Source organism: Setaria viridis, chromosome 9 (genome assembly GCF_005286985.2).
Source record: "Setaria viridis chromosome 9, Setaria_viridis_v4.0, whole genome shotgun sequence".
Lineage (NCBI taxonomy): Eukaryota > Viridiplantae > Streptophyta > Magnoliopsida > Poales > Poaceae > Setaria > Setaria viridis.
Window position 1 is genome coordinate 23,117,597 of NC_048271.2, and position 15,323 is coordinate 23,132,919.

At 47.5% G+C, this 15,323-nt stretch overlaps 1 pseudogene; it reads right to left on the reverse strand.

The window, feature by feature from the left end:
* Nucleotides 1-3,206: 3,206 nt before the first annotated feature.
* Nucleotides 3,207-12,391, reverse strand: LOC140221147 (uncharacterized; annotated as a pseudogene).
* Between the last annotated feature and the right edge of the window lie 2,932 nt (nucleotides 12,392-15,323).

Genomic DNA, 15,323 nt, shown 5'->3' on the forward strand with positions numbered 1-15,323 from the left:
GCCTATTATTGTGTAACCATATAAATCTCAGCTTTACAGTCTTTTTTCGGAATGCATAGATGTCTCTGCAGCTAAAAAAAGTAAAAAGGTGACAAATCTTCGTAGTTGGCACGTCGTCTGCTTCGTCCGCTCCTCCCCACCCCATTTTCTTTTCCACCTCCCGTTTTCCACCCTCCCCATGTTCTTTTTTGTCTTGAGCCGTCGTCGCCTCTCCTCCACCCTTCACCCGCGCCTCGCCTCCTCCCTCCCCCTAGCCACGCCTCCTCTGTCTGCCTCTGGGCAGAGTCTTTGCGTCATCTGGGCAGGCCAGCTCCGACGGGCTTGGCTCGACGCCGGTGAAGAAGGGCATTACCGGGCGGCGCCTCTCTCCTCCCTCAATCCTACCCCTTGACGGGCAACCAGCTTGAGGGCGAGGGGTTGGTGTTGTGCAGGCAAGGGGCCACGACGCTTGGAGGTGGTCAGGGCCATCTTGACGGTAGGTGTACACTAGTGGAAATCCGTAGCGTTACCAGCTTCGGTAACGACGAATGGCTTTCGTTACTGTGAAGGTCAAATTCGTCACAAAGGAAGTTCTGTGATGACCATGTGAGCTCCATCGAGGCTATATTGTTGATCATGAATTTTTTCACCAACGATACCTTTTAGAAGCTCACAATACCTTTAACCATGGCCAGCTCCTACATGAAGCGTATGGTGATGAACCATGACTCGGAGGGCTCCCTAAAACCTCCCTAGGCACGGTCACACCTCGTGCTTAGCAGGCCACACACCTCCAAAGAGCAACAACCTAGTCCAAGAGGGATCGTGGTACGATTCCTATTGAAGACAAGCTCAGCCATGTGACCAGACCCTAACATCGGGGCTGGGCCTGTGGCACACTCCAATGACTGTCTAGGCCGTGGAGGACATGCACAACAAGAAGGGTGTGCATTGAATACCGCCGTTGTTCCCTGCCACGTCACCGCTAGGCTTCTTGTCCCATCCCATCGGAGTAGGTGGACGCAGGTTCCTAGGTGAACATCAAAGAGGAATCCTGCTGGATTCCCTCTCACCCAGCTATGCAGCATATCCATACCGTAAGATCACATTTGATCTGTGCGCAGTGGGGAGGAGCAAGGCAAGAAGCAAGCAAGCTTTACATTCTCCCCAACATTTGATCTCTGCCCCGATGGCATGCAGTGTGCCATCTCTCCCACATAAGTGTCGTGCCATACGGATGGGACGTATAGTAGGACCAAGGAAGATTCTCTTGACCACTGATGGTGAGAGGGTAGAAGTAAATTATGGGGGTGTTTGGGAGGAGGGGAATTTAGCCCTCGTCACATCAAATGTTTGACACTAATTAGAAGTATTAAACTTAGACTAATTACAAAACTAATTACACAACCTCTAGGCTAAATCGCAAGACGAATCTATTAAGCCTAATTAGTCTATGATTTGATAACGTGGTGCTACAGTAACCATTCGCTAATGATGGATTAATTAGGTTTAATAGATTCATCTCACAATTTAGCCTAAGGGTTCTGCAATTAGTTTTATAATTAATTTATATTTAGTCCTCCTAATTAGTATCCGAACATTTGATGTGACAGGGCTAAAGTTTAGCCCCTGTAGTATCCAACCGCCCCATATATTCTCCTAAAACATTGAGCTCTTGTATGATTCAAACATGCCCTTTGACAGGTGTTGTACCCAGAATCATCCATTTGTACACCCCTCTCTCGATGTATTGCACCTGCAGCCTGCCTCTGCGAAGGCACGGTCCGGTCCCGAGATAAGGGCTTCCCGATTCCCGATTCCTGCTAGACTCCACATACAACCCAAGCTTGCCTTCAGTTCCCCTTCAACGAGCTCAAGCCAAGCCTGACATGGGAGAGAGAGCCCCCAGCAGCTTTCTCCTCTCTATTATATGCAACATCCCAGCCACAAACAGAGACCGGAATCTGAAGACAAAATATCACCTCTCTGTGCTCTCCATTCACGCAACTGCTAGGGCAGTGGGCAGTGGCTACCAGTGTCTGCCCCTTGCTGAACTTTAAAGGGGGCCCATCTGCGTTCCCAGCTCATTAGCACATAGCCCACCAAAACCTTCTATTCCTTTTTATTTGCACGTCCAACACGCACATATTTTTAGAAAAGTCCAGTAAACAATAATTTGAATATGCAATGGATTCTAAAAAGTTCATAATACACTTGACTACTCGCCTCAATGGATTTCAGTATACTACGGGAAACAACACCTTTGCCGAGTGCCCTAGGCACTCGACGAAGCCCTAAAACACTCGGCAAAGCATATGACACTCGGCGAAAATTCTGCCGGCAAACAGATATTTGTCGAGTGTCATATGTCGGACACTCGGCAGTCAGAATACACTCGGCAAAGTTTAACCCCACTCACGGTGAGGGCTAGTTTGCCGAGTGTCACACGGCAGACACTCGGCAAAGTATTGAGCCCCGACACTCGGCAAAGAAGCGTCACCAGCCAGCCTTTTCAGGGCACCTTTGCCGAGTGTCCGAGCCTTGACACTCGGCAAAGTATATAACCTTTGCCGAGTGTTTTGGCGTTAACACTCGGCAAATTTAAAGCACTTGGCAAAAAAGATCCAGAATAATAGAATTTGGCATCTTTGCCGAGTGTTAAAGCCAAAACACTCGGCAAACCTCCCCTTTGCCGAGTGTTACACTCAGCAAACTGTCCAAACAGCCCCTGTTTTTATTAATTTGTTACGTATAAAGGATCCCTCTCAAATAACAATCACAGACATATATTCAGCATCACAGGCATATACACACACAAATAAGCATCATCATCACAATCCGTTCACAACCACAGGCAGAAACTTAATCTGCAAGTCTACGTTCTAGTTTAAACAAGTAATCCAAAAGTATAGGTTCTAGAAAGCATTGCTTGATTAAAACATCACAGTCATTCAACCAAGTTACTGAGGAGGCAACGATGGCCACTGCGACCAAGCTGGTGTGTCCGAGAAAGCATTCGATCCCGCCGACTAATTCTGCACAAAGTTAAAGAGATTGCATAAGTCACTTTTAATCAAGCATTAAAGAGATTATAAGTTTGACAAGTGACTCACAGGAGTAGCTGCAGGAGGTGTAGGTGGAGGGAATAGGTTCGGTGGCATAGGTGGTGGAGTTTGACCCATCCTCTCAAAAACACTCTACATGTACTGGAACATCGACTCCGACCTCTACCTTTCTGCCTGCCGATCTGCCTCCCGTTCTGCATGGATCCTCGCCTCTAGGTCCTCCCATCACTTCTGTTCTGCTTCCAACTGGGCCTACAATATGTCATCTCAATGTCATATTGCGAAGCAAAAGGTACATAAAAATCAACGAACGATGAAAAGAACAGAAATAACCTGGAGAGCCTCTATCTGTAATTATGCAGTGGTCGGTCGTGGTCGTATCGCCGGGCTCGAGTCCGTGCTCCTTGCTCGGATCTGGGAGAGAGTGGGAGTAGAGGCCGTGTCGATGACGCTATCGCCAATCCAATACCGACCATGCTTCTTGCCTCCTCCCACCCTTATCATGATTTCTCCATCAATATCCTGGGAGCTCGGATCGAACTCTGGCCCATGAACCTCCCTTGCCATCACTGTATAATCGGTGATGCGGCTGTGGATGCTGGGATGGTTGTACGCCTCGGGTGGGTCCTTCGGGTTGAAGTCGATGTCGGCCGTTGCCTTGCCCTTTTTGGACAGAACACATCCCTTGAGCTGGGAGCAAGGCTAGCCATCAAGTGATTAGAAATTATGCAGAATTGAGCGTTAGAATAAAGAAATGAAGTCGCATACCTATTTTTCCCTGTATTCATCAAGGGTCAGGCTGCCTTGATGGTGTGATGCACCTGGCATCAGCAAACACCACTCCCAGCAAGCAAGGTGGTGCTCCAACCACCCGGGCTCCAACCACACGTCCACTATTCTTTCCTAGCACTGCATATGCGCTCGGCACCACCATGCAGGCACCTACATCATCAAGTGTGTGACATATGAAAAAAGAAATTAAGCGTAATTAATCTCAAATAAAGTAAGTATCAACCTTATTTGCTTACCGTCATGAATTGGTCCTTGGTTAGGTTCATTGTCCTTGCCTCTTCTTTTTTAACCTTCATGCTTCTGTATTGAGCGTAGAACTCGATGATGGCCTGGACGCGTGCCTCATAGTGCATGTCCTTCATGAGCTTCTTGGCGGCTTGTTCAGAGACGGACTTTGCCTTGGCCTCGAATCCCTCCTGGCATCTGTAGAAGTCCTGCATATAGACACGATGTATACAATTATTATTTCAAGAATGTCCAATGAAGCTGATGTATTGAGCAATGTAGTGTGAGGAATACTTACCCACAGCTCAGCCTTCACCCACTCCGCTACGTTGGGGAATCTCCTGCGATCACAATCAAGGACGTCGGGGGCAGCGACGTAGTGGTCCCATGTGTAGGCCCGCTGCTACTGTCCGGCGTACGCCACCAAGCCAAGGAAATGTACCCTGCACAAAAGGCCAAGGATGCTGTTGACCTTGCGGTTGTGATCACCCCCACTGAGCTTAATCCAACCCCTGCAAAAGTGATTAATATAAATTATTAGTTTCTTTTGTAATTTTGCACATATCAGAATTATTGAGAATATTTAAAGTTACTTACTTGTTCCCAGACGGTTTAATCAGTGGGCATCTATGCTCAGGTATCGGTCGCCTCGGGAGGGATGAGGGACTTCGCAACCAGATCCTGGTCTGGGAATCCCCTGCCTCCTCTCCCTCCCCCTCCCCCTCCCCCTCCTGGTCCTGCTCCTGCTCCTCGTCACCAGAGGCATGTGCGAAAGGTACCTCATCCTCCTTAGGTGATGGGGTGTCAGGTTCAGGCGACGGGGTCCTCGCCCCTTTACCCCTCCCTCGAGGCCTCTGGACCTCTTCCTCCTCCTCCTCCTCACCCCAGCCTCAAGGTCTGCCTCGACGCTTCCCTCGACCCCTCCGTGAAGCTGAAGCTGAAGCTGAACCTGACCCAGAACCTGAACCCCTCCCTACAGCGGCCAGTCTCTTGCAAATCGCCGCGAGCTTCCTCGTACCACCCACCATTTCTCAATTACCTACAATTAAAAAGATAAACAAAACATACTTAGAAAGATATGCAAAATAAACTTAACATACTTGAAAAATAACATGGTATGATAGATAATAAATAAATTAGTACAACTCATACATGTATTAGAAATAATCGTCATGATCGGGATTAGCTGGATCATAAGTCTCATCATCACTATCACACGTGTCAATATAATCATGCCCGTGCTCCGAAGGAGGAATGTCGTCATCACTATCATTGCCTAACTGTAATCGCTGAAGTAATTCTAAGTCCTTCGCATTCTAAACCTTGTCTCTAGCATCCTCGTCAGCAACCCTTTCATTGTCTACTTCCATTCCGATCGCTTCGATTAAGTCTATCATAAAATTCCCTTCGAGCCCATCTTCTTGGAAGAACTCTTCGTCATATGTGTTGGGGTCTATATTGTAATCTTCATTGTTTGGTATAGGTAGTTTACCGTGTGGCAATACCTTGTACACAACATCCCAACCCTTAAGATGGCTGTCGGTTTGACACGGGTATGACAAATAATAAACTTGTGTGGCCTGTTGAGCCACAATATAGACATCGTCTCCTGGTAAGATGGATGATTGTCGAATTTCAATTAGCCAAAGATTAGGGGCCCATCTCACGACAGATGGATCAAACCAATGGCATTTGAATATGACTGGATTAAGAGGTTTGCAACCATGAAAAATTAGTTCGTATATTTCTTCAATTCTTCCATAGTACTTGATCCCATCAAAGCCTGGTGTAAAAACTCCAGTATTTGTGGTTCTTCGATTGGCCGACTCTGCTCGTGGCTTGTTGTGTGAAAGCGATATCCATTGACGTCATAATCGGTAAACGATCTGACCCTATAGGCACATCCATCGGCAACCTGTCTCAACTCGACATTCATAGACACATTGGTTTGGCCCTGCAAGTTCAAGCAGGGTGGTTCATTATATTATTCACATGTACAAGAATTGATGATGAAATTGGATTGTACCTTCTGTTTGAACCAAGAAATGAAATCGGGCATTCCATTTCCCACACACACTCTGAGAAGAGTCTCAGTTTCGTGCTGGTACGGTTGCCTTGATTTATGCCAGAATTGACGATGAAATTCCCTGTACCAACGAGAAATATGCGAGTTGGAAAAAGAATAGTGACTAGTTCAAAACAAGTTTGTTGAGAACTTACAGCATGTACGGCTCCACCTCGGATAGGTTGGTCAACACATACAACATGATAGTGCGCCACTCTTCATGTTTCAAGGTCTTGTGGGTCGCACCACTTGCACTTCCGAGTTGCCCTCAGAAAATGCTAAGGCTCAATTCATCTTCGCTGGCATTGTAACGAGGAGGTGGATTATGCATGCTAGTAAGGGTGTCAACATAGTATTTTGTTGTGAAGTTTGACACCTCCTCCAAAATGTATGCCTCTGCAATGGATGCTTCAATTTTACATTTAGTTTTACATTTAGTTCGAAGAACCTTTTGACATCTCTCAATTGAATAGCACCAACGGCCCTGCACAGGCCTTCCCCATTCGTGCTTCATACGGGAGGTGTAGAATCATATGTTGCATCGGATTGAAGAAGTCAGGTGGAAAGATCTTCTCCAACTTACAGTGTAATGACCTAGATTAACTCAGCTGAGTTTAATCTTAAGACAAATCCCCTAATCCGGTTGACTCAGCCTTTCGTGACCTATACCGGCTAAGTCTGGTTTTCAGCCCAACCTAGCGCCTTAGGGAGGGTTTATCTTTGGAAAGTTGAGCAGGACGCCAAGAAAACTCTTTATAGAAGTTGGAGAACGAAGTCCCTGCTTTAGCTTTGTTAATTGGACCTTGATCCAATTCGCCTTCGAAGATTCCTGAATCTGCATCTCAAATCAGCCCCGACCCCTGAAACCCAACTAACCGTCGTTTTCTCTAAGTCCCGAAACCAGTGTTCCTCTGAACTTTGGAGCCCTGGATCTCCAAATCCACTGCGTTTTTGGATTCAGTCCAATTACAAGAGTTGGGCCTTGGCCTGAGTACTACAACTCTTGTTAAGGGAGTCAAAGTGGTGCAGTTTGGAAATTGGGAGATCAGGAGGCTAGAAGATGGGCCCGGCAAGGAATCTCGCGGATCCATCGGACAAAGAGTGCCAGAGCGCGCGTGCGCCCTGTTTCAGATCCCCGCCGCCGCGTGGTGTCACCACACCGACGAGTGCCGCCTCGCCCAGTCGCCAGTCGCGACAAGATGGATCAGCGCGCCTCTTTCCCAATCGCGCGCAGAAGCGCCCTGCAAACTTTTCCGTCCCATCTCGTCTCGCCCGAAGACCTCGCCGGCCGCGCCAGGCGCCCTGCCGCCATTGCGACCGAAGATTGGTCGCTGCCGCACCAGTACCGCCTCGCCTCCCACGCACATCGCCTCACCCGGATCCCCGGCCGTGCGCCCCAACGCCTTTCGGCCCTTCCGTCATACCTCAGTCTCGCTGCCCACGCGCGCGCACCGCGACGATACCGCCTTCGCCAACCACCGCGCAGGCAGTGACAACTCCTTTTCCCCCGCCTCGCCAGTCGTGTGCCACGGCAGAGCCGCTAGTCCGCGCATGCTCACGTCGCATCGCTCGCCCTGTCACCTCACTTGCAGCGCCCTCACCTGCAATGCACCTCTCTCCCTCTTGTCCGCCGATACCGAGTCGCCGCAACCAATCCGACGCTTGACGCGACCAGGCACGCGCTCGACCTCGTCAATCCTTCCGCCCGGCAAAACCGCGCTTGCCTAGCGCTGTCTTCCTTGCCCAATGCCATAAGATCCTATCCCCGGAGGTCCGCTTCGCCGGCCAAAGGAGACGCCCACCAATCGCCGCTGAGGCAGAGCACTCCTTCTCCCTCGATCTTATCCTCGTGCCGCTCGAGCTCGTTCACTTCTGCGCAGCTATAAAAGGGGTACCAGAGCCTCTTACTAGAGTTCCCTTCACCATCTTTGCCCTTGCCGCACTGATTGCATGGTTTCATCTCCTTCGCCCTCGTCGCCGCACACTCCTCTGCTTCACGCGCAAGTGCCGCCGTCTGAGCTCTCTGTGGAGCTCCCCTTCCACCCAACGACGTGCCTTGCCAACCCCGCCAGCTGTTTCGCCTTCCTTCGCGCTATGCTAGAGCTTGCTTGTTGTCCACAAGAAGCACCGCTGCCACCGGAGCACCGCCGGACCTCGCCGCCACCCAAACCTTAAACGCTCTTTGACGTTCCGCCTGAGCTTGCTTCTTCCCGATCCCATGACTTCATCAGTAGGACCAAAAGTAAGCTACCGACCCATGTCCGCCTCGCCCGAGGGCTCGCCCGTATCCTTTTCTTTTGACCGAGGGTATCTGTGTAAAATTTTGGGGACTTCTCTGTGTTAAGTCTGAGGACCTCGGTACAGTTATTCCTTAAGTCTAAGCGTCAGATCGTAAGTTTTTCCTGATCCGACTCTTTTATCTTGTTCTAAATCAATAGAAGCTTGGGAAATTCATCTTAAATCAAGCAAAAATCAGAAAAATGTGAAATCATTTGGGTTGGAATCCTCTTTCTGAGTAGAATCCAATAAAATGGGTTCCACACCTTTGTGTAGTTTTGCTACAGTTTCTGGGCTAAATCTTACAAGTGTTGTTGAAATAACCGTCTAAGTGTTTGACCCTTGCATTTGCATTCCGTGTAGAGCTAAACCTTGTTGACGGCACGTACGAGCTGCACCTGGTGCCAGAAAACGGAGTTGTAGCCGAGCTGCCGCCTGCAGGAGCTGAAGCCGAGAGCACCGAAGATCAGTTCGCTTCCACCCCGCTCAAAGGCAAGCCCCGGAGCATCACTCAATCTTTCTAAACTTGCGCATGCCTTCTGTTGTATGTATGTGCATTTACATTCAGAAGTTGTTTGGAACCATAGATGCATGACTTAGATCCCTTTTGATCTGAACACTAGTATGATAGGCCGAGTAGTTGCAATGCTTAAACAGGACTTGGTAAAAGTCGAGTGATTTCCGGTCACTCGCGAGTTGTAGGAGTTGTTTGATCTCCTTTTTGTCACAACTATAAGGACGATGGACGGGGCAAGGCTCGGTGAACTATTTTGGTGGTCGGTGGATTGCCCCGTCTGTCTACATGAAATTGGTTAAGGTCGAAAAGTGTTGGTGTTCATGATCAAGTGTTTGAAAGTACTAATCTCATACCTAGTATGTGATGGGGAAGCCTAGTACCTGATTGAACTAGGGCATGGCTTATACCCCTGCTGTCCCTGGAATGAGGTTCCCATGGTGCATCATGTGGGTGCAAGTGCGGTCAATGTACGACAAGAGGTCGGGACTGTGGAGCATTGCATGCCAAGGGAAGTTTGGACCTGACGCACGCCTGGGAATTGATGGGGACGGCTGACAAATGAAGCGACCTTCGTGGTGCGCGGATGTCGTGAGATTAGGTTCGCCATGCATGGTTAAGAAATTCGAATCGATTCGTCTGCCTCTCATAGTTTGGGACTGCTTGATCGCTATGCTGCACTAAGTAAGAATGGAACTTGAAGATGATGTAATATGTTTCTTGTCATAAATTGATTGGGAACTTTTGCTTGTTTAGTATAGCTGCTAACTTAGTTTGGTAAATGAACCTAGAACTGGAAGCTAAAATATTGAAAGTAAGGACCTACTGTAGGCGCTTTTGGCAAAGAAAATCCCTCAGCCAAAAAGCCTTGCATGTCTAGAAGTTGGTGGAGTAGTTCCCACTGGTCGGTTAAGTCTTGTTGAGCATAGTTGCTCAGCCTTGCTTGTGGCACATCTTTCAGGGGATGTTGAAGCTCCTGAGTTCGCTGCTGTTGGCACTTGGCCTCCCCAGCTTCCACCTAGGTAGACGGTCGAGTGGGATCCTTCCTCGGACGGCAAGGATAGGGATCAATGATGTCATGATTGGTCTCATCAGTGACATCCGACCCCGGCGCTAGTGTCCGCTGGTTTATCTTTTCCGCTGCTTACGAACTCTGTAAAACTTTGATTTTCGAACCAGTGTTGTAAGAAATTAATGTACTTGTTTAAGTTGGATGATCTGTTGTATTCTCTGAAACCACTCACCTTCGTGTGAGTTCTGTTTGGTCTTACCGGATGAAATCCGACGGGCTGCCAAGTTAACTTGATTAAAGCACAAGATCGCGTGTCAGGTGACTTAATTGTGCTTTAGCTAAGTTAATTAGGGCGGTTTTGCCACATACAGAGCAACACAGGCGTCATTGTTTCCATTTCTGCAACCACGGTACAAGATAACTCCTTCGCACAAAGCTGGCGGAAGAAAATGCTCAACTCCGCTAGCACCTGCCAGACATGCTCAGGGACATAGCCTCAAACCATCATCGGAAGTGGGCACTCAAGCCATATATGGTAATCATGACTCTTGAGCCTGTTGATTTGCATAGTAGCTAAATTCACTCCCCTCTTCAGATTCGCTGCATACCCATCAGGGAACATTAATGTTTGGAACCATTCTAGTACCTCCCTCCTTTGGGCCCTCGTCAGAACGAAACCAGCCTTAGGCTTTCTCCACGACTTGCCAGCTCTTGGAGGCACCATGTCTAGCTTTGGCCTATTGCATAACCTCGCTTGATCCACTCTAGCCTTAACGTTATCCTTTGTCTTGTCAGGAATGTCCATGATTGTACCAAAAATTACCTCAGCGATATTCTTTTTAATGTGCATTACATCAATATTATGTGCAAGAAGAAGGTTATAAAAATAGGGGAGGTTCCACAAGCACGACTTCTGAGTCCAGGCATGTTGCTCGCCATATCCCACAAAACCACCTTCTTCATTATTGACCTCGAGAGCGTCTAACTGAGCACGAACTGCGGCTCCTGTCATTATCTGTGGTGCGGGGTCTTTAACTACAACATCTTTCATAAAGTTCTTGATGTCTCATCTGAATGGATGGTCAGGAGGGAGGAATTGTCAATATTTGTCGAACGAAAAATACTTGCCACCCTTCGACAACCAAATGAACTTCAAAGTTGCTTTGCATACTGGGCATAGGGAACTTCCCGTGAACACACCGGCCGCAGAAAATCCCATAAGTTGGCAAGTCATGCAGGGAGTACTGGTACCAAATATGCATCTTGAAGTTTTTCTTTGTAGCTCGGTCGTATGTCTATACCCCTTCCTCCCAAGCATAGATCAAATCACCAATCAGAGGCTCCATGTACACACTCATATTATTCCCCGGGTGCTCTGGAATTATCAATGACAAGAATATATTCTGTCATTGAAAGAGGACGCCAGGAGGGAGAATGAGGGGGATAACAAACATGGGCCAACAGGTGTATGGGGCAGCCACCATTCCATAAGGATTGAACCCATCTATTGCCAACACAACACGTACATTACGGGCCTCTAGAGCTTTCTCAGGATAAATCGCATCAAAGCTTGTCCAGGCTTCACCATCGGATGGGTGTATCAGCTTCTTAGGATTGTATTGACGTTCGTTTTTGTGCCATGTCATCTGTTTTGTGGATTGTTCAGTCATGTAAAGCTGTTGGATCCTCGGTATGAAAGGAAGATACCGTAGAATCTTCACAGGGATTGCGAGCTGCTTCTTCTGACCATCACCAGAGTCTACCTTCAGGAACCTAGACAACTCGCACTTCACACAGTACTTTGCTTCCGCATACTCTTTCCTAAATAAGATGCATCCCTTCGGGCAAGCATCTATATGCTCGTATGGCATCTTAAGTGCACGAAGGAGTTTCTGTGCCTCATACATGCTCTTTGGCAAGATGTGACCATCCGGGAGCAGGCTGCCAAAAACTGTTAGCATAATATCGAAGACATCTCGACTCAAGCTAAACTGAGACTTCACGGCCATTAGGCATGCAATGGCATCCAGTTGAGAAACCTTGGTATGCCCGTGAAAGGGTTGCTGTGCCGTAGACAACATGTCGTAATACGCCTTTGCAGTAGCCTCTGGCTCCTCCTCCCTCCGTGCTTCATCGAAGTGTGCTTCATGATAGTCATTTAACATGTCTCCCACCCCGACATCATCATCATATTCCTCGATGCATTGTCTCAAGACCTCGTCTCTCCCACGATTGGCTTCACCATGGTAGATCCACCTGGTGTAGTCAGACGTAAATCCGTTCATGTCTAGCTTAGTTTGCCGATGCATGTTTCCACATTTGCTACACGAACACCAAGTCGATCTAGCTCCTTTGACACTTGCAAATGCCCGTTCCAAGAAAACATTCGTCTTGTCAATCCATTCATTGGTCAACGAATTTTGACTAGAGCGACCCGTGTACATCCACTGACGATCCTCCATCCTCTAGCATATCAGCGAGTAATATAAAAAATCACGTTGCATCTACACGTTCCTATACTGTCTATTAGGTCCTAATCCCACCCGAGGATGTGTAGATGGGTCTAGTTTCCATGGTCTACTCTGACCTGAGACAGAATTTTGGCAGCACCTCCCCGCTGTTCTCCAAATACACGTCCTGGAAGGGAGATTGTGTATCCGGAGAACAATAGGGAGGTGCCGCCGAAACTCTATCTTGGATCAGAGTAGACCATAGAAACTAAACCCACCTACACATCCTCAGGCTGTCCAAAAAACATTGACAATTTGAAATAGATACGGTTATAGATATGCAAAGACCTGCATATTTCCAACCGTATCTCTTTCGAACGGGAGACGCCTAACTAGGTTACGTGATATACGAACATCATACAGAAAGAGAGGTGTAGGATGCCTCACCTTGCTATCCTGCAAAGTGACGAGTCGTGGACGGTAACGTAGCCTCTCCTGCAAGAAAAGAAACATAGAAGTGTCAAGTCGTAATTTTGGCAGCACCTCCCCTGCACGGGGAGGTTTCTAAAACCTGCATCAAATCAAATGGAACGATGGCCGACAACCACATCCACTCCAATTTAACGGCACGATGGCCGACAACCACACACAGTTTAAAAGAAAGAAAATAATTCATAAATCATTCATCCTTTTCTAATTTCTAAAAAAAAGTCCTATCACCTCCCTCTCATCCTACCCTTTTATAATTTCTATTTTTTTTTCAAATTTCTAATCTATAACTCCTTTTCTAATTCATCCTATCATTTTCTAATTTCTAATTTTATTTTCTAATTAATTTGAACAACAAATATTGAAGAATTACTGCCCGAGAGTGGCGAGGGCGCGGGCGGGGCTGGGGCACGCTGGGGGCCGGGTGGCGCCGACGGGTGCTTTCTCGGGGAGCGGTCGGGGCTGGGGGGCGTTGGCGAGGCGCGCCGGCGGGGCGGGGTGGGGCGTGCCGTGGGGGGGGGGGGGTGTTGCGCGGCGCGCCGGCGTGTGCTTTCCCAGGGTGCGGCCGGGACTCGGGGGCGCCGGCGAGGCGACACGCGCCGTGGCGGGGGAGTGGCGGCGGGGGGCGCTGCCGGAGGCGCGCCGCCGGGGACGGGGCGAGGGAGGCGCTGGCGTGTGTGTGGGTGTGTGCGTGAGTTAGGGCGGGCGGTCGGGGTTAATTTAGGGGCTTTGGCGAGTGCTAGATCGCCGGCACTCGGCAAAGTTCCTTTTTTATTTTTTTCCAATTTTCAAACCATAGGTTCGCATGGCAGTGGGCCCGCGGAAATGTTTGCCGAGTGTTGAATAGTAGACGCTCAGCAAATCCGAGTGTTTTCATATGATACTCGACAAAGTACGCTTATATTTCATGTGTTAACCTTCAATCACGTGTTTTACTTATTTTTCCCCGATAAATTTTGAAAAAACCTTGTCAAAATCACTAAAAAAATACCTATTTCATTTTTCAACTAATATTTTTCCATTATTTCATGGAGTAATAGCTCAAATTGAATTTATATCTATTAAATTTTATAATTGAAGTTAATAAATAAAAATTATCAAATGGATCCGAAAAATTTCCAAAATTTAACATGAACCAATCTATGTTGTCTATTGCCTATACAAAAAATTTTGAAGTCAAACCCAAATTCTAGTGTCAGTTGGATTCAAAATCTTACCGGATCCTTTCAACTTCTACAAATCATCTCCGAAGATGCTTCGATTTGTAAGCATCATACGTCACAGATTGTGCGAAACCTTCTCAATTTTTTACCACAGCCTCCACATATGATATCATGGCATCTTGACAAATCTCGTGATTTTCAGGCTTCATTTGTTCTTTTAGAATTTAAAAATCATTCGACCACACGTTCGTGGTCGTGTTTTCTGAACAAAATGTTCGAAATTTCTTTTCATTTCCTGGATGAGACCTCAATTCAGACTCAATAAGATGAATATGATTTTTCCACTCATTTTATTCCATTATTTCAATCACTTGCAGTTCAAATTTGACTAAAATCAACAAATTACTCTAAATGAAATTAATTCATTAAATATAGCAAACAGATCAAGAAATAGACCACCTTCTAACATGCGGTGCCAAATATCGTATGTGGGGAGTAGAAAAAGTGTGGAGGGTGGAGGAGGGAAAAATAGTTTTGGTTTTGCCGAGTGTCACAAAAAACACTCGGCAACCCTAGGCATTTGCCGAGTGTCGTGAGAAAACACTCAGCGAACCTATGGAGTTGCTGCCGAGTGTCAAAAAAACACTCAGCAACCCTAGGCATTTGTCGAGTGTCGTGAGAAAACACTCGGCAAACCTATGGAGTTGCTGAGTGTCGCGCAAAGCACTCGGCAACCCTAGAACTTTGCCGAGTGTCTCTAATGGACACTCGGCAAAGGACTAACGGCTGGCACGCCCCCCTAACGGATATTGCACGTGCCGGTCACGTGGTGAAGATTTGCCGAGTGTTGTTTAAGGCTTTGCTGAGTGTTTTCTATTTGACACTCGGGAAAGAGGATTTATGCCGAGTGTAGAATGTTTGCCGAGTGCCTTCACGGAAACACTCGGCAAACACTTCCTTTGCCGAGTGCTCGAAATAAAGAACTCGGCGAATAAAAAACACTCAGCATTTTTACTGTTTCCGTAGTACCCAACAATTTATGGTCCATATACTGCACACAATTTATGGTCCATATTGCTCTCTTCCTAGACAAAGTAACCCAACAATTAAGAATTGAGAACTACGTACTTACAAAAGCAATGCTGCCACCTAGTAACTTTTGTCTAGGTTTAAATTTTCCATGCACATAGTATAACTGCAGATGTTATTGTCCTTGCTTAGTCGTCTGGCTGACCGATGACCGGCTGATTCCCCTCGTCGCCTCACCTTCTTGCTGCAGCATCCCCGCCATG